The following is a 22,735-nucleotide window of genomic DNA, read 5'->3' on the forward strand; positions in this document are numbered from 1 at the left end:
CTGAAAGTGAAGTTTCAACCATTTCTTGGACAAAATGTTTGTTTTAGGGAAATCAGCGCAGCTTCACTGAGTTACACTTGCTATGGTAATACACTTCTGAAGAGTTAGAAATTATACTTGAACTGCCAGTGGAATTACAGGGATGAGTAATCATCTAACAGAGTAAAAAAAAAAAATCTGGATTTTTCTGATTCCTCTACTATTGTGACCCCTGCTTACATCATTTTACTTTGAACACTTTTTGAGGTTTGTCAGATCCATAACAAATGGAGAATGCTTAAGTTGCCTAAGGTCATATTTTGCCTTCATTAAAGAACCACAGAACCTGGCTTGGGGCAACCCCCAGTATCAATACGGGCTGGGGAATGAAGGGATTGAGAGCAGCCCTGCAGAGAAGGACTTGGGGGTACTGGTAGATGAAAAGCTGGACATGAGCCATCAATGTGCGCTCGCAGCCCAGAAAACCAATTGTATCCTGCTTGATGATACAATATCCAGGTTGAGGGAGGTGATTCTGCCCCTCTACTCTGCTTTCGTGAGACCCCACCTGGAGTACTGTATCCAGCTCCGGGGTCCTCAGCACAGGAAAGACATGAACCTGTTGGAGTGGGTCCAGAGGAGGGACACAAAAATGATCAGAGGCTTGGAACACCTCTCCTGTGAGGACAGGCTGAGAGAGAGTTGGGGGTTGTTCAGCCTGGAGAAGAGAAGGCTTTGGGGAGACCTTACTGCAGCCCTTCAATACTTGGAGGGGGCTTATAAGAAAGACTGAGAGAGACTACAGGGCCTGTAGTGACAGGACAAGGGGTACTGACTTTAAACTAAAAGAGGGTAGATTTATATTAGATATAAGGAATAAATTCTTTACTATAAGGGTGGTGAGATACTGGAGCAGGTTGCCCCAAGAAACTATGGATGTCCCATCCCTGGAAGTGTTCAAGGTCAGGTTGGATGGGGCTCTGAGCAACCTTATCTAGTGAAAGATGTCCCTGCCCATGGCAAGAAGGTTGGACTAGATGATCTTTAAAGGTCCCTTTCAACCCAAACCATTCTATGATAACCACAGAACCACAGAATGGTTGAGGTTGGAAGGGACCTTTGGAAGTTGTATTGTCCAAACCCCATGCTCATGCAGGATCAGTGAACTGCAGATCTCCTCAGTGAGCTTCTTTAGACTCATAGGTGCAAATCAATTTGGCCCGTTGATTTAAAAAAGTGTTTATTATTGCTAGACTACTGTTAGTCTATCATTATTATTATATGATTATCTTCTAATGTTTTCATCTTGTATCTCACACATACAAAAGAGAATTTTGGCTAACTATTCCTTCTTGGTATCATTAACAGTTTTACTGTCTCCACATAACAGACTACCCTATGCTGGATTTCTTTTGTTCTTAGTTTACTTCAAAAACAAAAGCGTACCATTTTTATTATCTTTAGTGCCATCAGGGTTTTATTCTTTCTTTCTTTTTCCCTTGGCTTCAGTTTTACATGACCTAGGAATTATGTCACTTAGAAGTTATCTATTTCCCCTTCCTAATTGCCTCCTTTTCTATTTGCAGGATACAGATTTGACTTATGCCAAAAGCAGGCATGTTCCCATAATTAAAACTTTTTTTTTTTGCAATCCATGGTAATGTAACACTGAATATTCTTATCCTTGAAAACCTCCAATCCTTGAATCTTGTTGACCTCTTCATTTGTCTTGCAGTTATAAGATCTACAGTCTAATTTCATGTGTAACTGTGGGTTTTATCTTCAGAACAGTAGGATTCAAATTAATCTGGGATACAGTTACTATCATTCATAAATCATAAAACCACAGAAAGAGTACTGTGAATCAGTCTGTCATCTTGTAAAACACATGCCACAGAACTTCCCTGTATTATCTTTTCTTTGACTCACTAACATACATTTGAAAAAAACAAAACAAAACCGCACACAAACACATTTTGATTCAGAAGTTACCAATGACCAGAAATTCACAACATTATTAGTTAAGTTGTTCATTTGTGAATTACTTAGGCTGTTAAAAGTTTGCATCCTGCTTTTGAGCTGAATTGGTCTGTTTTGTAAGATTCGATCCAGGACAGTTTTGCATTCTGTTACAATCAAGCTAACAGACCTGTAATTGTTCAAAATACTTTTTAAGAAATCTCTTCCTAAATATAGGTACTGCATTAGATACTTACCAAATATTTCACTTCTAATGTGGTAGAATTGGTTAAAAATTGCTTCCATTATCAATTGCTACTGTTATGTATGCCCATTCTTTCCATTCTGGGTTGCAGAGGCAATGTAAGAACAAAATTAAAATTAAATTCTAATTGTTTCCATCTGAGAAATGAGCATTTCCATATCCTTATTACTACTAGCACCTGTGCTTTTGACACCATGCTTGTCAGGTGTAGAAATCAGCCTCTTTTCCATTTCTATAGATTCTAAGTTTATCTTTATTATCTTTTTGAAGTAGTTATTCATACAGGGAAGTCTGGTGCCTTAGCCAATGAAAGTGTGATATTGGGCCTCAGTTCAACAACAACAAAACAAACAAAAAAACTGGTTGAAATTTTAGACTGTTAAAACATGGAATGGGATTCAGAGTGCTGAAGTACTGTAACACTGTGTCAGAGAGTGCCATAGCTTCAAAGGGAATACCGAGAGACACCTTAGCCAATGTGCTCCCATCTTCAAGAAGGGCAAAGAGGAAGATCCAGGGAACTACAGGCTGGTCAGCCTCATCTCAGTTCCTGGGAAGGTGATGGAGCAAATCTTCCTGAAAACCATTTCCAAACACAAGGCAGCAAGAAGGTGATCAGGAGTAGTCAGCAAAGATTTATGAAGAGAAAATCATGCTTAGCTAACCTGATAGCATTCTACAATGAGATGACTTGGTGTAGGAGGGGAGAGCAGTGGATGTTGTTTGCCTCAACTTTAGTAAGGCTCTAGTTGTCCCTGCTTTGAGCAGGGGAGGTGGACTAGATCTCTAGGTGTCCCTTCCAACTTCAATTATTCTGTGATTCAGTCCTTCTTATGAAGACCGCATATATTCTGGTTTGGAGGTACCCAATCACAGTTTGTGAAACAAATCTTAGTAAAACCAAGGACTATTATGGACTTCCTCATTTTCCAGCATTATTTCCTTCGCCTCTGTATTTCCTTGTTTTTCCTTCACTTCTTCATTTATTACAGAGAATAATTATATGGACATAACCCACTTTTTCCACTGTTCCTTAAGGTATCCCACCTCATTGACACTGTCAAATTGAAACACAGGATTGCATTTAAACATACAAAAAGACTTTCTCCTGTGAGGGGGGTCAAACACTGGATCAGATTGCTCAGGGATGTTGTATAGTCTCCTGTCTTGGAGATATCCAAAACAAAACCAGACACAGTCCTGAGCAACCTGCTGTAGTTGACATTGCCTTGAGCAGAGGTGCTTGCTAGAAGTTCTTCAGATGTCCCTTTCAACCTCACCTATTCTATGATTCTTTGATTGCTTACTGTCTTTCCATCAGCACAAAACACTGTCATTGTCACCCAACATTAAGGGGACAGTCATGCAGTACACTAACATCAGGGAGGATAATTACAGAGTCATACATTCATAGAATGGTTTGCGTTGGAAGGGATGTTTAAAAATCTCTAGTCCATGGGCAGGGACATCTTTCACTAGATCAGGTTGCTCAAAGCCACATCCAACCTGACCTTGAACACTTCCAGTAACCATATGGGTTAAACACTTCTCACGTCACCTTTAAAAACACCTACCTGCAGGGGATGTTTTTTCCTCCTTCCATTTGAATTGTGTGATACTTTATGTAACTGCAGAGAATGTGAGTCTCACAGCTATTGCACAGAGTCACAGATTTTAAAGCCAGAGTGTTAGTTTACCCTTCATATCTTTTTTTTTTTTATAAGCCTTAGTGTGATTTTAAATTTAACATTTCAAAGTTTATGATCCTCTTCTCCTCTCTGATATTCTCTTTGATGAACATGAACAGGGAAGGATCTTACCTATGATTGATGATGGAAGTCTTTGGCAGCCACTAAATTGCCTTCAGGTCACAGGCACACAAAGCAGACAAGGTACAATTTCCAGTTTATAGCATTTATAAATGCCTTCCTTACAAAATCTAAACACCTTCCAGTTCATTAGGTAGGACTATAAAACCTCTCTGATGTGCTCCGCTGACAGCATCCATGAGGTAGGGGATGCAGTAAGGAAAGGTGGAAAAAATGGGGCGTGTCTATATAATTCTCTGTCTATAGTAAATTGAGATGAGGCTGGCTGGCCTGTGGTTCCCTGGATCTTCCTTTTTGCCTTTCTTGAAGATAGGAGTGATATTTGCTTTCTTCCAGTCCTCAGGAACCTCCCCCAGTCACCATGACCTTTCGAAGATAATCAAGAGTGGCCTTGCAGTGATGTCATCCAGCTCTTTCACCACTTGTGGGTGCATTCTTTCAGGTCCTGGGGACTTGTGTATGCCCGGTCTGATAAAAGTGGTCCCTAACATTACCCTCCTCCACTAAGGGTAAGTCTTCCTTGCTCCAGAGTTTCCCTTTGGTTTTAGGGGCCTGGGATTCCTGAAGGCTGCTATTCTGCGTGCTTTGTCACCAGGGTGCTTGCCCCATTTAGCAGTGGATCCATGTTTTCCTTAGTCTTCCTGTTGCTGCTGATATACCTGCAGAAGCTTCTCTTGTTGCACTTCACATCTCTTGCCGGATTTGACTCCAGGTGGGCTTTGGTTTTCCCTACCCCATATCTACTTTCTTGGATAACATCTCTATACTCCTCCTAGGTTACCTGTCCCTTCTTCTGTCTCACAGTGCCCTGAGTTATTTTTAGATATTTAAGAATCGTTGACTCATAAACCAAATCTACTTTCTTCCTCCTGCTAGGTCAGTTATGGCCCTTAAGGGTTATGTAAAGCAGAACCAGCTAAGTGGTTGTTTATAGCCTGATTCTGCTGTTGGAGGAGCTATGCAGCTGTGACTTAACCTGGAGGTCTGAGTAACTTTTTAAAGTGTGTGGTAGGCTTATATGTGCATTTTTAACCTATGGGATGTTTTTGGATTGTGATTTGGATTAGAGCGTTTGATGTTTCGTAATGGTAACATCTTTGTCAAGTTACGTGCATCAGAGCAGCTTAAACTGCAAGTTGAGGATTTTTTTCGGGTTTTTTAAATAATTTAAACACGATAAGTTTAGCACACACACTGGTCTGTATCTGGGACTCATAAGCAATGCTCCAACACAAAATAACTAATAATCCTAAGACTGTGTAATAGATAAACTTCCACTAGATGGAGCTGTATCATACCAGTTCCTTCCTACCTGCCTGGGGGGGGGGAGAGCAGAGGGGAGTGTGCGCTTCTGTGTCGTCCTCGCTAGTTTAAGAACCACAGCTTCCTGTGTCTATTTGCGGCGGGTATATTTAGTGCAGTTCAGACCTTATATATGCATGCAGCATATTTAGCACGGGCCGTTTGGTCCGTGTGCACATTGTTGCCAGTTTGCCTGCTGGCATGTAGAGGAGCGTAGTGTATTTGCGGGATATCACATTGCATCCCAGTGAGCATCGGTTCTGGATAATAATTTGTCAAAGGCAAAAAAAAAGGTCTTTTTTGCATTTTTCTGCATTTTTCTTTTTCCTGGAGGAACCATCAGATCTTACTTCAGAACCTGCCCCTCTGTGACAGAGCAGAGCTTCAACCCAAGCTGTTGAGTGAGGAGAACTCAGGTGTAGGTGGGTGATTCCTGAACAGTCGCATCGCTCCTGCAGACTCCTCCCAGCTCCCTGCTGCTAGGCGGAAGAGTCCAATGGAGCCGACAGCATGTGGGTGAGACTTGACTCTGCTGATCTCAGAGCCTTTCCTTCCTGAACAAACATTTTCCATTCTGAAATAATCACCTCACTATATATAGAAAACTCCTCCAAAGCAAAAGCCATGTACTTTGGGAAGGGATATTCCTCAAATTGATTTTTTTTCCTTTTACAAAACACCAGCAGGCCCTTTGCCATCCAGCTTGTATCTGTCTGTGAACACCGTTGATCAAAGGCACATGTTTACCTCACACCAAAATAATCTGGATTCCCCATGCAGCTCCTGTGCTCCCCACCCCCACCCCATGGATCTGAGACTACGTCTGTAATCACAATCCACAGTATTTCGGAAACCACCTCCCCATCTCACTTCCTCCCAGCTGATTTTCAGGGGAACAGAAGGAGACTTGTTTGCTACCAGGGAGGAAGTCCAGGCCTCAGTGAGCAGCTTTCTAAGAGGCACCTATGAGAATGGTGCGCTTTAGTCAGCGTATGCTTGCAGAGGCCGCTGCCAAATGAGGTCACCCTGCTGCAGAAACGTGGAAGAAGAGATTCCAGAAGAGGAGGATGGAAGAAGCCAGGACAGGAAGTAGAGCAGTCAGTAGCACAGGGCTCAGCTCCGTCACCTCCCCTCTCTGGAAATGTTGATTTCAGTTTTGTCTTGGCTCACAGACTAAAATGTATTAAATGGTTTCCTTCTCATCATTCTCTCATTCCCTTTTCTCATCATAAAAATCATTTCCTGGTTTGACACAGTTCAGCCATCAATTTGGGAAGACTTTAATGGGGCAAGCAGCGCACAGATTCAGAGGGCAGTTCAGACACTAGGACCAGGTGACACTGTCTGTGTCTTTTGGGAATCACAAAGCTCATAGAACCTCAGGGAGAGACTCCTCTTTCAAACCCTGTAACTTCTGCTGAACTAGCACATCTCTTGAGAAAGATCATAGAATCATAGACTACCAGGTTGGAAGGGACATCAAGGATCATCTCTTCCAACCGTTCTTGGCAAAAGCACGGTCTAGACAAGACGGCCCAGTACCCTGTCCAGCCGAAGATGGACAACCTTGGCTGCTAGGAATCTGTTATGCCTTTTTCTTCGTTATTCTAGTGATTAATTCCTCCTTCCATTGAACTGTTGCTCTTTACTTTCAGTTTGTATAACTGCAGTTCTACCCCATTGCTCCTGTTCTGCCTTCATTTGCTAGGTTGAAACATTATACACGATTAAAAATTTTCTTTCTTACAGATACTTAGAAATCACTTATTTTTTTAATCTTTCTGAAGCTCTCCATATAGAAACTTGTTCTACGGATCTTGAGTCATTCTTACGACTCTTCTCTGACCACTTTGAGTTTTCTACAGTCTTTATAAATATTGAACGTTAGATTTACATCACTAAAGCTGCAGTAATATAATTTCCCTATTGTTCTCTGTGCTTCTGTTTAATCAGTCCATACTTCCTTGCAGATTATTAGTCAGGACAGTAAACCACATTGATAGAAATATTAAAATTATTATTATTCCTTGGTAGGAAGATTATCCACTTGGTAGGAACAATAAGCTGTGCAGGTAGAGACTGAGAAACAACAGTCTATACAGTAGTTCTCCATGTTTAGTTTATAGTGACCTGTAGGTTGAATATGAATCAGCTGAGGATATGTTGTTGCAAAAAACAAATAACATCATATGAGATGGTATAAACAGGCATATGACTTGCAGGATGCATAAGTATAATTTCTGGCTGTGCTTTGCTATGATAAGGCCCTTAGCCACAGTACTGTGTCCAATCTTAAGTCAGTGCACTTCAGAGAATGTAGACAAATCTGAGAAAGTCCAGAGGAGATGATTAGAGGTTGAGAAAATACAGTACGGAAAGATTAAATGCTCTGGGGCAGTTTAGCTTAAAGACGAGTGAGAAGATATGATAACCGCCTTGATTTGTAAAAGACAGTTGCAAAGAGAACAATCTATTTCCAGTGTTCATGACAGATAGTACAAGAAATAATGGGTTTAAATAATAGCAAAGAAAATTTAGCACTGAATAGATTGACTGGCAGGTTTATGAAGTCTTCATTATGGGAGGACTTTAAGAACTAGTTAGGTACACATCTGCTGAGCATGACAGGGACTTCTGGGTTCAGCTGAACCCTCTTTGAGGTATGGGAATGAAGCAGCTGACAGACCTAGATTTTTTTTCTACTGTTTAAAATCTACCTATACTATGCTGTTTAGAAAGTACCTGCAAAGAATGTAACTGCTATCTCACTTGTAGCCTTATCCTTCCATGCTCTTTGTTGTATCTACTTACTTGTCTTCACTTTTGATTATTTTGCCTTCTGGGCATGAATTGTCTTATTGCTGCACTTGAAGTCTTAACCTTTAGATGCTGCTATAACTTAAAATAATACCAAATGAGCTGTTTGAGAAGTCCCAAGCTGAATTACAAGAGAGCTGCTAGTTGGGAATGCAAGGAGTGGGGAAAATTAAGAACAAGTCCAGGGCTGGGGCAGATGAAACGATGAGCAGTGGGACTCCCAGCCTGCAAGATGCATGGTATAATGTAAGTTCAAGACAAGGAGGTAGCAAGGAGCAATGTTTTAAGCCCAACTATTTCACAGGTTTTGCTGTGCTAGACAATTTCTCTAAAAATGAGGCAAGGTTGACAATCAAGTGTTCAGGGCATTTAGGACTGTACTAGATAGAGCCTTGGAAAATAGACTGTGGGAGTCCTTACCAGCCTACCATAAGAAAGATGGGAAGCAAGGGGAGGTGATAGCTGGGCATCCTTACTTCAAGCATGATGTAGCATAAGTGTGATGTTAAGACCACTGCTCAATCCAGCTGCTTCCAGCACTGCCAGAGCTTCACCACATTTCCAAGATTGTAAACGTTCTCAGAAACAAATTAACAAAAGCCATGAACTCTACCTGCTCTACCTTAAAACCATCCCATTAGATGCAGCCCAGGGAGCCGACCTTACATTCAGGGCTCCAGGCTGCTCGTGAACAAACCCTATTGGCACAGAAATATGCCTGTTGCAAGGACTTTATGACAGGAGCTTTGTGTCCATCTAGACAAGCAGGAGATGCAGAAGAACTCTTCCACTGTAAAGTTCAAAGCTATCTGGTCAGGTTACATCCAGCAGCAGTGCACTAGCAGCATTTCCTTTTGACCAGGCTGTGAATATAGAGCTGCAAAGCTGAGGTACCCACACCATTTGCTAGGTGAAATGACCTTGCAACTTTTTCTCTGTATTTCATGGATCTCAAGGGCATTCCAAATGGCAGAGGCAAACTTGGGATCTCACCTGAAAAAAATTACTTCTGTCTTAGGGAGAGCTCCTCCCTTCCCCCCCGCTGCCCCCCAACACCAGCCATGTATCTTCCTAGCAGGTGCCTGTCATCTTTTATTTTTAACGTCCATTCTGAACGCAGGAAGCCTTTGCTTGCTGTGAGCATCCGGGAATCAGAGCCTAAACACGTCCTAGAAGGATTTCCTGTTTGGGACTTTTGAGCCAGACTCCAGCCTGCAAGAGTGGAAGCCTGTGAGCAACTTAGTCCTGCTGGGCTACCTGCCAGATTACTCCTATCCGGTTCAGGAGCAAGATGCCATCTAGCAGGAAGGTGCTAAACTGCCAGACCACATCCCACCTGCTATGTGTGAGGGTGGGAACATGCAAAGTCCAGTCCGGGTGGGGATGTGCACGACTCCAGGATCAGGATCATTGTGGTGGCAGAATAGAAACATGAGAGATAGCATGACATCCCATTACATTGCAGTATTTGCCTGTAGATCTAGGGAAATGCAAAGCATGCAGAGAGCATGTTTTCTGTGCTGCCTTCCAGCTATGCTTTGGTCACTACTGGCTCCAGTTTGCCATGTTTCACCAGCTCCTATGTTATTTCAGTTTCTGAAGTTCACCAAAGCACTGATTAATCCAAAGAACTCAGTCATCTCCCTTCTCCATACTCTGGCCTCCATATCATTAATACTAAAAGGCATGACACAGCTGGGAGCCTTGCAGTCCAGTCCCAACCTTTACTACTACCAGTATCCTTCTGCCCTGAATAGCTGAGTAGCATATTTCTGCTCTTGTTTCTGTGTCTTAGTTGCTCTTACAAGGCATAGCTTGACTTACATTTTTCTACCAGTCCACATACAGCTCCAAAGATACTTGCATATCAGAAAGACTGTCCAAGATTTCTCTGAATGTCCATGCCCATCATATGGATCTGTTCTCCCTTCTCTTGCCAAAGGGCTCCAAGAATATATAGTAAATTAGAATTTACTAGGAGACCAGAAGGAATCCACTAATTTCCATCTCTAAGTAGAGGCAGCATTTGTGTACAAATTGCAAGTCTGAGAGGAGGGTTGTTTAAGGATCTGAGGTAACACCATGGGGCTGAAGAATAACAAACATCACAGATACTGAAGAAAGGACGACTGAAGTGAATGACCTAGGAAAATGCAGATTGCTTGCAGTAGTATAAAGGATTCAAAGCAGATTTTAAAGGGAAATGATAATTTGAAAATATGACAATAAATGGCAAATGTGATCAAATGCAGCAAGTTTGCTAAATCATGCCAGACTAGCACATTAGACAACTTTCTTTATAAGTGATTTTTTGGGGGCCAGGAAAAAAGGTTGATCAGACTATCTGAACTGCAGTGCTACAGTAACACATGAGAAATTATTTATTCAAATGGAGAAAACAGAAACTAATACAAAACCTGTAAGATGTGGAAGACTGGCAAAAAAAAAAAAAAAAAAAAAGAGGATTACCAGTAAATCAGAAGTTTTATGCTTGATGAAATGCACAGTCTTTTCAAGGATCAGTTTTGGAGCTCATCTATTTAATTTTTTTCAGTAAAGGTCTCTCCCCCCCCCCCCCCCCAAAGTATGCTGATAAGGTTGATCAGTGACACAAAGAAGTATTGTGAGTATAGAGGGTGACCAGAACATTATAAAAGCAAAAAGCTATTATTAAAGAGTAGCATAACAGAAATTGAATGAAATTCATAGATTCATAGTAGACTGCCCTTCATGGTTAAAAGGAGTGTCCAGAAATGCATAGTTCCAACCTCTCATTTGAAGACAGACTGTCAACAATACTAGGTCAGGTCAGCCTTGAAAACTTGCAAGGAGCTGAGATTCTCAGCCTCTGTGAGGAGCTTTTTCCAGTGCCACACTACCCTCCTGGTGAAAAAAAAACTTTCCCTAACGTTCGCTCTGAATCTCCCAAGCTGACATTGTTACTGTTCTGTTGTCTGCTACTATGGAGAAGCGTTTGGTTCCATCATCTTTTTAACCTGTCCTTCAAGTAGCAGTAGGGTACCATTAAAAAACCCCTTAGCCTACTCATCACTAGACTGAGCAAGCCCAGCTTCTTCAGTCTCTCTTTATAAGTCGATTGTGTGTGCCAGGCCCCTACCTATCTCCTACAGTTTTCCCATATCCCTCATGAACAGGGGGAGCCAAAAATGTACATAGGATTCCAGGTGTGGCTTCACCACCTCCCAAGTCAAGGGGGATAATTATTTCCCTTGATCTGCTGCTCACCCTTCTCCTAATGCAGTGCAGTAAGTTGTTTGCCTTATTTGCAATGGAAGCATACTATCAACTCTTAATTCAGTGTCCACCCCTACCTCCACATTCTTTTCAGCAGGACTGTAACTCAGCCAGTTGGATCCCAACCTGTACCAGTTATGTATGGGGTTATTCTGCCTCAGGTGCAGAACTTTGTATTTCTCCTTATTGAACTTCATGAGGTTTCTGCTAATCCAATTCTTTGAGTTACTAGACATGTCTCTGGACCAAAGTTCTGCCATGCAACATATCAGCCACCCCTCCTAGTGTCATCTGCAAACTTGCACCCTGTGTCATCATAGAATGTTAATGAAGATACTGAACAATACTGGGTCCAAAATCAATGCTTGGCATGCTTTGTTGGCTGCCAGGCTCCAACCCCATGTTAAGTCACTGATCACTACCCTTTAAACCCAGAGGTGCAGCCAGTTTTCAGCCCACCTAACGCTCCATTCATTCAGCCCATACTTCCTCAGGTTATAAATGAAATTTCTATGGGAGCCACTGTCAAGGCACTTTGCATCTACTGCTTTCCCTTCATCCATATAGCCAGTCATTTTGTCAGAGAAGTTAATCAGGCTGGTCAAGCACAATTTGTACTTGCTGAATCTATGCTGACTGTTCCTGATTGCCTCCTTGTTCTCCATATGTTAAAAAATGGATTCTGAGAGAATGTGGTCCATGAGTTTTCTGGGAACGGAGATGACCCTGACAAATGGGTAGTTCTTTGAGTTCCTCCTTGCCTTTCTTAAAGGTGAATGTAATGTTAAAATCATAGAATCATAGAATGGTTTGGGTTGGAAGGGACCTTTAAAGGTCATCTAGTCCAACCCCCCTGCAATGAGAAGGGACATCTTCAACTAGATCAGGTTGCTCAGAGCCCCATCCAACCTGACCTTGAACACTTCCAGGGATGGGGCATCAACCACCTCTCTGGGCAACCTGTGCCAGTGTTTCACCACCCTCACAGTAAAAAATTTTTTCCTCATGTAGTCTGAATCTACTCTCCTTTAGTTTAAAGCCATTACCCTTTGTCCTATCATTACATGCCTTTGTAAAAAGCCCCTCTGCATCTTTCTTGCAGACCCCCTTAAAGTACTGGAAGGCTGCAATAAGGTCTTCCCAGAGCCTTCTCTTCTCCAGGCTGAACAACCCCCAACTCTCAGCCTGTCCTCACAGGAGACATGTTCCAAGCCTCTGATCATTCTTGTGGCCCTCCTCTGGACCTGCTCCAACATGTCCATGTCTTTCCTGTGCTGAGGACCCCAGAGACAGTACTCCAGGTGGGGTCTCACCAGAGCAGAGTAGAGGGGCAGAATCACCTCCCTTGACCTGCTGGCCACACTTTTTTTGATGCAGCCCAGGATGTGGTTGGCTTTCTGGGTGGCGAGCACCCATTGCTGGGTCATGTCCAGCTTTTCATTCCCCAGTACCCCCAAGTCCTTTCTGCAGGGCTGCTCTCAATCCCTTCATTCCCCAGCCCATATTGATACCAGAGCTTGCCCCAACCCAGGTGCAGGACCTTGCACTTGGCCTTGTTGAATGTCATGAGGTTCACATGGGCCCACTTCTCAAGCTTGTTCAGGTCCCTCTGAATGGCATCCTGTCCCTCAGGTGTGTGAACAGCACCACTCAGCTTGGTGTCATCTGCAAATTTGCTGAGGGTACACTCAGTCCCACTATGTCATAGATAAAGATATTAGACAGTACTGGTCCCAATATGGACCCCTGAGGGACACCAGTCATCAGTGATCTCCATCTGGACATTGAGCTGTTGACCACTACTCTCTGGATGCAGCCATCCAGCCAATTCCTTATCCACTGAATAGTCCATCCATCAAATCCATATCTCTCCAATTTAGAGAGAAGGATGTTGTGGGGGACCGTGTGAAAGGCCTTACAGAAATCCAGATAGATGACATCAGTAGCTCTTCCCTTGTCCACTAATGTAGTCACTCCATCATAGAAGGCCACTAGGTTGGTGTCATGGTTTAAGCCCAGCCAAACAAAGCACCATGCAGCCGCTCGCTCACTCCTGCCCCCTGCCCCCGGTGGGATGAGGAGAAAATATAAAGGCAGGCTCGTGGGTCGAGATAAGGACTGGGAGGGATCGCTCACCACTTGTGGTCACGGGCAAAAGACAGGCTCAACTTGGGGAAGAAACAAAATCAATTTAATTTACTACAAATCAAAACAAACCAAGGATATTGGGAAGTAAAACCAAGCCTGAGAACACCTTCCCCCCAGCCCTCCCCCCTTCCTGGCTCAATCCCACTCCCAGTTCTCTCCACCTCCTCCCCCCAGCAGCGCAGGGGGACAGGGAATGGGGGTTGGGGTCAGCTCACCACACCTCGTCTCCGCCGCTCCTTCCTCCTCAGGGGGAGGACCCCTCACTCGTCCCCTGCTCCACCGTGGGGTCCCTCCCGCAGGAGACAGTCCTTCACAAACTTCTCCAATGTGGGTCCTTTCCATGGGCTGCAGTTCTTCCCAAACTTCCCTGGCATGGGTCCTTTCCGCAGGCTGATCTTCAGTCACACACTGCTCCAGCGTGGGCTTTCCCATGGAGTCACGGCCATCTTTGGGGGCCTCCGCTCCACCGTTCACCTCCACGGGCTGCAGGGGGACAGCCTGCCATCTCACCACGGGCTGCAGGGGCATCCCCTCCTGCCTTCCTCACTGACCTCAATAACTGCACAAGCGTTCCTCTCACACTCCAATCTCCTCCCCCACTGCAGGTTTCCCCTCTTAAATCTGTTCTCCCACAGGTGTTACCACTGTCACTGATGGGCTCAGCCTGGGCCAGAGGCGGGTCCGGGTTGGAGCTGGGGAAGCTTCGAGCAGCTTCTCACAGGAGCCACCCCTGTGGCCCCTGCCCTGCTACCAAAAAAACCCGTGCCACACAAACCCATAACAGTTGGTCAGGCAGGACTTGACCTTGGTGAAGCCACGCTGGCTGTCTCGAATCAACTCCTTGTCCTCCATGTGCCTTAACATAGCTTCTAGGAGGATCTGTTCCATGATCTTCCCAGGCACAGAGGTGAGGCTGACAGGTTGGCGGTTCCCAGGGTCCTCCTTTCTACCCTTTTTAAAAATGGGTGTAATGTTTCCTTTTTTCCAGTCACCTGAGGCTTCACCTGATTGCCATGACTTTTCAAATATCGTGGAGAGTGGCTTGGCAACTACATCAGTTAATCCCCTCAGGACTCTGGGAGGGATCTTGTCAGGTCCCGTAGACTTATGTATGTTTGGGTTCCTCAGATGGTCTCAAACCTGATCTTCTCTCACAGTGGGAGGGACTTTGCTCCCCCAGTCCCTGCCTTGAGGTCCATCCACTCAAGAGGTGTGGGAAGAGAGGTTGCCAGTGAAGACTGAGGCAAAAAAGTTGTTGAGTAGACTCAAGGAATCATAGAATCATATAATTGTTTAGTTTGGAAAAGACCTTTAAGATCATCAAGTCCAACTGTTAACCTAACACTGCCAAGTCCACCACTAAACCATGTCCCTAAGTGCCACATCTACATTTTTTTAAGATACCTCCAGGGAGGGTGACTCAACCACTTCCCTGGGCAGCCTGTTCCAATGCTTGACAACCCTTTTGGTGAAGAATTTTTTCCTAATATCCAATCTAAACCTCCCCTGGCACAACTTGAGGCCATTTACTCTTGTCCTATCACTTCTTACTTGGGAAAAGGGATCGACATCCACCTCGCTACAACCTCCTTTCAGGCAGTTGTAGAGAGCGATAAGGTCTCCCCTCAGCCTCCTTTTCTCCAGGCTAAACAACCCCAGTTCCCTCAGCCGCTCCTCATAAGACTTGTTCTCTAGACCACCAGCTTTGTTGCTCTTCTTTGGATGTGCTCCAGCACCTTAATATCTTTCTTGGAATGAGGGGCCCAACACTGAACACAGTATTTGAGGTGCAGCCTCATGAGTGCCGAGTACAGGTGGACAATCGCTGCCCTAGTACTGCTGGCCACACTATTTCTGATACAGGCCAGGATGCCATTGGCCTTCTTGGCCACCTGGGCACACTGCTGGCTCATATTCAGCTGGCTGTCGACCAACACCGCCAGGTCCTTTTCTGCCAGGCAGCTTTCCAGCCACTCTTCCCCAAGCCTGTAGTGTTGCATGGGGTTGTTGTGACCCAAGTGCAGGACCTGGCACTTAGCCATGTTGAATCTCATACAATTGGCCTCAGCCCATCCATCCAGCCTGTCCAGATCCCTCTGTAGAGCCTTCCTACCCACAAGCAGATCAACACTCCCACTCAACTTGGAGTTACCTGCAACAGGCTGAGTACCTCAGCCTTCTCCTCCTCTGCTGTTACCAGTTTGCCAGTTGTGTTCATCGGGGGAGTACACTTTCTTTGACCTTCGTCTTCTGGCTGACATACCTATAGAAGCCCTTCTTACTATTCTTCGCATCCCTTGCCAAGTTCAGCTCCAGCTGCACCTTGGCCTTCCTGACCCCATCCCTAGACAACTAGGCAAGGTCCCTATACTCTTCCCAGGATACCTGTCCCTGCTCCCACTGCCTGTGTATTTCCTTCTTCCCCTTTAGTTTGACGAGCAGGTCTTCACTCAGCCATGCTGGTCTCTTGCCTTCCTTTCCTGATTTCTAACACATGGGGATCAAGAGATCTTGTGCTCTATGGAAAGTGTCATTAAAGATCTGCCAGGTCTCTTAGCTTATTTCCAGTCATCAAACACCTCTCCAAAGGCACAATTTTTTATATGTAATGGACAGCAGCCTTGTGATCACATCAACATCTTTCAGCACCATCAGCCCCACGTATTTGATTAATCTATCAAAAAGTAGAAGTTAATGCATGTGAACCCATATCAATAAAGGCGCTGCTGCAAACACCAAGGTATTAGAAACCATGGAGAGTATATGCCTAAGTCACATTGTGGATCTTGGTCTTAGCGAGGTATTAGAAAATATTGGGACAGAAGCTGGAAATTACTCTAGTCAGAAACCACAGAAGAGGAAGAATACCTGTGTAAGTCACATGTAAGATAGTAAGATGATGCAACTATGAAAAAGCAAATGCCATCCCGAAGTACCGCAAGCAAGACATTTCCAGTAGAGAAAGGAAGCCTTCCCTTAAATGCTTTTCTATAAGGTGCAGATGACATTTCTTCAGAACACAGTGGGAATTCTGATCTGCTATATTAAAGAGACATTAATTTAAACTAGAAGACATACATATGGAAGAGCAACTAGAATAACCGCAATGGATAGCTGATCATAAGATAACAGTAAGAGCACATGGTTTGTTTCCTTTAGAAGAAGAGATGCTGAATGATATGCTTACTGCTGTTTCTGAAAATATCTGGGAGGGAATAAGGTAATGTAAGGAAAAACAATTGTAGACAAAAATAAAGAGAAATAAGGACACAATAGCTAAATCAAGGCTGAAATGTCATTGTTAAAACTGGAACAGACACAAGATTGTAAGGACCATGTCATTGGGAGTCAGCTCAAGACTCCCTCTAGCCCAGGCTCCAACGGTGGCTACGAGTGGATGCACGGGAAGGTGTGGAAGAACAGGAGAAGCATAGACACAATATTTCACCTAAGGACACCTCCAGACCGAACTCTTTGTGACTCACATGACTTCATGGGCTGGAGGTGGTGTCCTCTATTCAGGAACCCTCAAAGGATTTCTCTTCTGTGAACTAATCCAGGCACCTCTTGGGCCGATGTAGATTTTGAGCATCCACAGCATTCTATGGCAAGAAGTTCCCCAGATCCACAGTCCCTCACATGAAGTACCACCTTCTTTTGTGTATTTTGATCTTGGCTTCTGTTAGCCTCATTTCATGCCTCTTTCATATTGGAAGACACAGTGAACAAAATCAGCTCCACTGAGCTGAACAAAATCACCCTCCACAGACCACTCATGATTTCATTGTTCTCTTCCCCATTTCCCTCGTTTGTCTCCTTTCCAGAATGAAGACTGAATTGTTCCATGCACTGAAGCTGATCTGGACCTTTATCATCCTTGCTCCCCACTTCTGAGCTTTTTTCCTGCCTTCCTGTGACCTTCTGAAGATAGATGTAGGAGGAAATAAACTGAATATATTATAGCTCAGTGAATTTATGACACGAATTGTAAGATGTGCTGTTCAGAGTCAAAAGGATTTGTTTCTCCAGGGTACCTTTAGATCAGTAAAAGTAATCCAGAGTTACTTTTTATTTCTAAATCCAGATCAGCCTAGGTGGTATTCGGGAAGGGATGCAGACATGCAAATCTTGAAAGGCTCCTTCTGTATGAAATTAGTCTGGTGGTCCATATTCTCTGTTTGAATTGATTGTCACTGATGGAAGAAACTAGACATTTTCCTAATGAAGCAGACTGAGCTGTGGCCTTTATAGCACATGATCTTAGCAATGGACTGTCACCACCTGTAGTCAATGGCAGTTTCTCTACTAAGAAATAAAAGAAGGCCCAGTAGTGATTATCGGCCTGGAGGCTGAGTGGCCCCCAACAGACACACCGATACTGCTGTGACCTGGCCTGTCTGGAGCAGAGAAAAACGGTCTGGGTGGTCAAGCTGAGCCAGGGAGGAAGCCACCGGCAGAGAAGCCTAGACAGTCACTCACCAGAGTCTTGGTTTGTCTCTTAGTAGACTGGTGGGGCCCCAATCACTGGCAGCGCAGGCACTACAGATGAGTACCTTCCAGCCTGGACATTGGAAGCCCTGCTGTGAGGCAAGGTGGTGGCAGGTTACAGGTACTTGGGCTCTGGGCTCTGTGCTTAGGCAGGAGCTGTGGCAGAGAGCAGAGAATGGGTTGTGCCTCTGCGATCGTGTCCCCGCATGCCCCCAATGTCACCCACAGCCACCCTCCATCCCCTGCCCGGTCCTCTCCTCGCCCTGTCCCGTCCCACCGCTGCCCTGCCTCTTGCTCCTGCCTACTCCTTCCCATTTCCCCGCGCTCCCGGCGCCCGTTGCTTCCTCCCCGTCCCTCTTTACTCCGGCTCCAGCCCTTCCCCCCCCTCCGTGCCGGCCTTCTCCGCGACGCTGCTCCTTGGCCCCTCCGTGCTCCGTGCCCCGCCGGGCCGTCCCGTCGCCCCGGACCCCTGCCCGGGGACGCTCCGGGGCCGCGCTCTGCCGGCGCGCTCCGGTGGCGGGGCGGGGATGGGGGCGGTGGGGGGAGCGGGGGGCTGAGGGCGGCGCTGGGTCGGGTTTCAGCAGGAGCCTCCGCGCCGAGCCAGCGCCGACCCGCCGCCTGCCGCCGAGGGCTCCGCGGGGCGACCGCGGCACCGGGGCGGCCGCGGCACCGGGAGGCCGGCACACCGAAACGCGGAGGCGGCCGCGGCACAGGAGGGCACCGGAGCGCCGGGGCGGGGGGGGGGACCGGAGCGGCCAGCGGTGCCGAAGCCACGGCGGCGGCGGAGCGCCGGGATACCGGAGCGGCTGCGGGACGTCTCGGCGGGGCCGGATCCTGCGGGATGTGAGCGCCGCCAGCGCGGGACGCACGGTGTAAGTGCCAGTGCCAGCGCAGGGGACCGACCCGCGCCCGGTTCTCCGCACGTCGGCATCGCCGCACGGCGGCCCGGGCCGGGCGGGACCGGGACCGGGACCGGGACCGGGACCGGGTCCGGGACCGGGACCGGGACCGGGACCGGGACCGGGACCGGGACCGGGCCGGGGACCGGGACCGGGACCGGGTGCTTTGTTCTGCCTCCGCTGCGCAGACAATGGGGCGGGGGGTGGAGGGGGGGAGCGAGGGGGGGCGAGCCCGCGGCGGCGCAGCACCGCGGATCCGCGGCCGGACCGGCCTCGCCCGCGGCGCGGCGGCAGTGGGGCCGGCGCTGGCAGCGGACGAGCGGGACGGTGCGGGCGCGGGACCGCCGCCGCCGCCGCCGGGGCAGACGCGCCGCGGGGCGGGCGCGCAGCGGTCGCGGCAGAGGAGCCACGGAGGCGCCGGGCGGGGGCTGCGGGCCCGAGCGGAGCGGAGACCGGGGCTGGCAGAGCCCCGGCGCGGGGAGTGCACCGTGCGGGACGCCCGGGAGCGCCCGGGGACGGGGCTGTGCGCGGGGACTAGGAGCACCGGCAGCCGGTGGGCCCGACGGCTGGGCAGCCCTGAGCGGGGCGAGGAGCGCCAAGAGCCGGGGGGGGCCGGGCCGCCCCGGGGCTCTGAGGGAGAGAGAACCCAGACAGCCGGGGGGCACCAGTGGACAGCGAACAGACAAGGCCCTGCTGCACCTCTGCGACGGGCATACAGCATGGCAGGGGCCAGGTCAGTGCTGAGGTGCATGTGGGCTGGGATTGCGGGAACTGGCTAATGCGTGAGGAAATTTTATTAGAGCTTCCTTTGTGGGGGAAGTGTTTTCAGGGACAGGACAGCCTGCAGGAAGCCCTGGTGTGGCACAGAAATGGGATGCGTAGGGATGCAGTGGAGCTTGACTGCATCTTCATTAGAGGATGGTCACCACTGCTGGTCACTGCTCAGAGCTGATATCAGAGGGAAATGAGGCTGTGTGGCTGGACTGGGAGTGAGCAATGAGAAAAGCATATTCCAGGTCAGTGACTGGTGCTCAGCAAAGATGAAACAGGCTTCTGAATCCTTCCTCATCTGGACTGAAGTCTCAAAAACATCATTACATGAGTCATGGCCTCTCATGTGAGACTTTGGGTATGGCATCAGCAGCATCTGCAGCTTTGATGGAGCTTTTGCACAGCAAGCACTCTGACATCTGTTTGTGGCATGCACAGTGGGTGCCGTCTTTCCAGCATCTCTGCTGGGGCCGCTGTGGGCCTGCTTCCCCTTCCTCATGGCTGACATGAGATGCGAGGTGCCACTGGCAGGCAGGCAGGGATGCATGCAGTGGTCCCTCTGTAATTGCGTATCTTTTTTTTCTAAATGTGACTTATCTGCTAAGTGTAGGCTGGGCTTTCCTGGTGCCTTGGCCTATCAGCCCTAGGCTTGGAGATGCTTATGTATATTGCAGCTCACTCCATTTTAGCTGCCATTCCTGTCAACCTCCTTACAATGGCTTTGGGCCCCAGACGCCTCTCTGGACAGATTCTCATGCTAGCAGTCTTCTTCAGAGGCTTCTGCTGCCATTTTTCACTAGGGAACTTGGTGCCCGATGGTGGGAGGGACAGAGAGGCAGCAGGGCAGTCTGGCTCACATTACACAGGCTGGGCCTGGACCAGTCAAGCCAGCCCCTAGCGCTGAGCTATCTGCTAATTGGAAGCAGCTGTTCAGATTTGGTGACTCTGCATCCACTGAGGTCACTGCTGTCTTCCTCTATGACCCAAGCCTGCAAACTTCATAGGAACAGAGGGCTGCTAGTACCATGGATGCCCTTCTGCTGATCCTGGACTGGTGCAATCCGGCAACCTGGCAGTTGCATCTCCTGTTGAAGAGGTAGCTAGGCTCTGAAACTACCCACTTGTATCCAGGGAGGATGGAAAGTTTACACAGACTTTCATCACCACTTCCCCACCCCAAGGACCCTAATTTCTTTTCCATGTTTGCCCCAGTGCTCTCAGCTGCTCTTCACGCTCCCCAGATTTGCTTTTCAAGTTTCTCTCCTCCCCACCAGCAGCCCAGAAAGCCCTGCTGCACTCCCTTCTGCTTCTCAGGAGCCACATCACTAATCAAACCAGGTGGTTTTTCCCCATATCTGTGCCCTGATCTGTTCCAGCACTACCCAAGCCCTTTCAGCTTCATCCTGGCCTCAGCCACTGAGATTGCCCCAGGGAGCCTTGTCCCTCTACCTGTTTTTCTACTCTCCTTTTTATTTAGTTTTCATCTAACCTCCTACCAAGGCTTTAAACCCTCTGCCCTGTGCCCTCCCATGACCTGAGCAGCTGGGTCACAGTTGGGATGGTGCAGTTTCACCACAGAAGCAAACTTGGACCCCATTCCCCCAGCACTGCACGTTCTGGATGTGTGCAGTTACCCCTCCATCTGGGGAAATTTAACTAGCTGCTACAGAGAGAGAGAGAGAGCTGTCTCAGACCACTGAGTTAGTGCAGATCCCCAGCTAGCAGCCCACAGGGATGGAAGTATCTTCTATTGACTTCTGCTCCTGAGAGATAATGAGGATTCATACTTGCTAAGTGCAAGAAGAGTGTGGGGATTTACTTGCCATAGACCTCAGGCACTGGATGCTCACTGAAGTAAACAAACACTTCTTTATATGTACAAAACACTTTTTAATATTTTTCTTTCTGTCACTAACCCAGGATTTCCACAGGGAAAACCAATCTAAACAGCTGACCCGAGGTGGGAAAGAGGACCCAGGAATAATCATCCTGTGTCCCCTGGAAAGGGTTAACACTGCTGTAGGGTTCTTTAGGTCAAGGGCTGACATTCTTAGTCCCCAAACTAGGCGATGTCACCCACCTCCATCCCCCAAAACAGGGAGGTTCCTGCCGTCCTGCGTCTGACATGAGCGGCTCCTGAGTGTGGTTATGGGACCAGCAGCAAATGCTTTCAAGAGAGTCCAAGTGTGAGCTCATGCTGCCGCCATCCCTGCAGACCACTAAGCCTCGTTTACCGGGGGCTGAAAGCAGCACTGAGGCTGGTGTTCTTCGCAAGCTCCTTGACTGCTGAGTTTCTCTGGCTATTCACAGGGAGGGTGGGCAGACCCCTGGGGGCTGACAGTCCTTGGGCACTGGGATCATGTCCAGCGTGTCCAGTAGTGGTGTTGCTGCAGGGAGCTGCTCCTCCCTGCTCGTCCCTCCCCCACTGCTGCAGTGAAATGAAGCTACGGCAGGGGGAAATGAAGTGAAGGAGCCAGAATGAGCAAGGAGCAGTGAGAAGGAGACAAAGGAGGAGAGTGAGCAGTGGAGGGTGTGGGACCGGGAAGGAGCCAGAGCAGCTGGCAGTTCAGAGGGAGTTGCTGCGTTCCTACTGTACTGCCACCACCCTCCATGGTACCAGCTTGGGGCATCCACAGATCTCTGTGCCAGTCCAAACAATGGGCCCTGTCTGATTTTATCCTGGGCATTCCCAGCTGTGGGTACATCCTTTGCAATACAGCCATTCTGATTTATTGTTCACTGGATGTAAGCCTGCTCCAGTTCTGCTCCTCCCTCCCAGGGACACCAGATTTGCACTTCATGGGGTTTTTGGCACCTATATCCCTGTCGTCCTGAAAGGCATGCTACTGGGGGTGGGGGTTGGGGGGGGGTCTCAACACGGTCACTTGTTGAGCTCTCTCCCATTTTGAGACCAGCTTTTTTCAGGGTGGAGAGGTGCTAGGCTGCTGTTCATCCAAAAATCTCTGTCATCTTGCAGGCAGCTCTCTCAGCCTCACAGGAAGCATTCAGCTGTTAAAGGCACA

The 22,735-nt window shown here is 47.5% G+C and overlaps 1 protein-coding gene across 2 annotated transcripts in view; it reads left to right on the plus strand.

Annotated features, from left to right (window-relative positions):
- DCHS1 (dachsous cadherin-related 1) overlaps positions 1 to 22,735 on the plus strand; it is a 93,286-nt gene that overhangs the window by 20,136 nt on the left and 50,415 nt on the right. Inside the window, exon 1 of one of the 2 annotated variants that reach the window (XM_052813028.1) lies at positions 18,763 to 18,914. The exons of the other annotated variant lie outside the window; for it this stretch is intronic. The gene's annotated coding sequence lies outside the window, so the exon portion shown is untranslated. Of the gene's footprint in view, positions 1 to 18,762; positions 18,915 to 22,735 lie in introns of those variants that run through there. 2 annotated transcript variants of the gene reach the window in all.

This window comes from Harpia harpyja, chromosome 17, assembly GCF_026419915.1.
Source record: "Harpia harpyja isolate bHarHar1 chromosome 17, bHarHar1 primary haplotype, whole genome shotgun sequence".
Taxonomy (NCBI): domain Eukaryota; kingdom Metazoa; phylum Chordata; class Aves; order Accipitriformes; family Accipitridae; genus Harpia; species Harpia harpyja.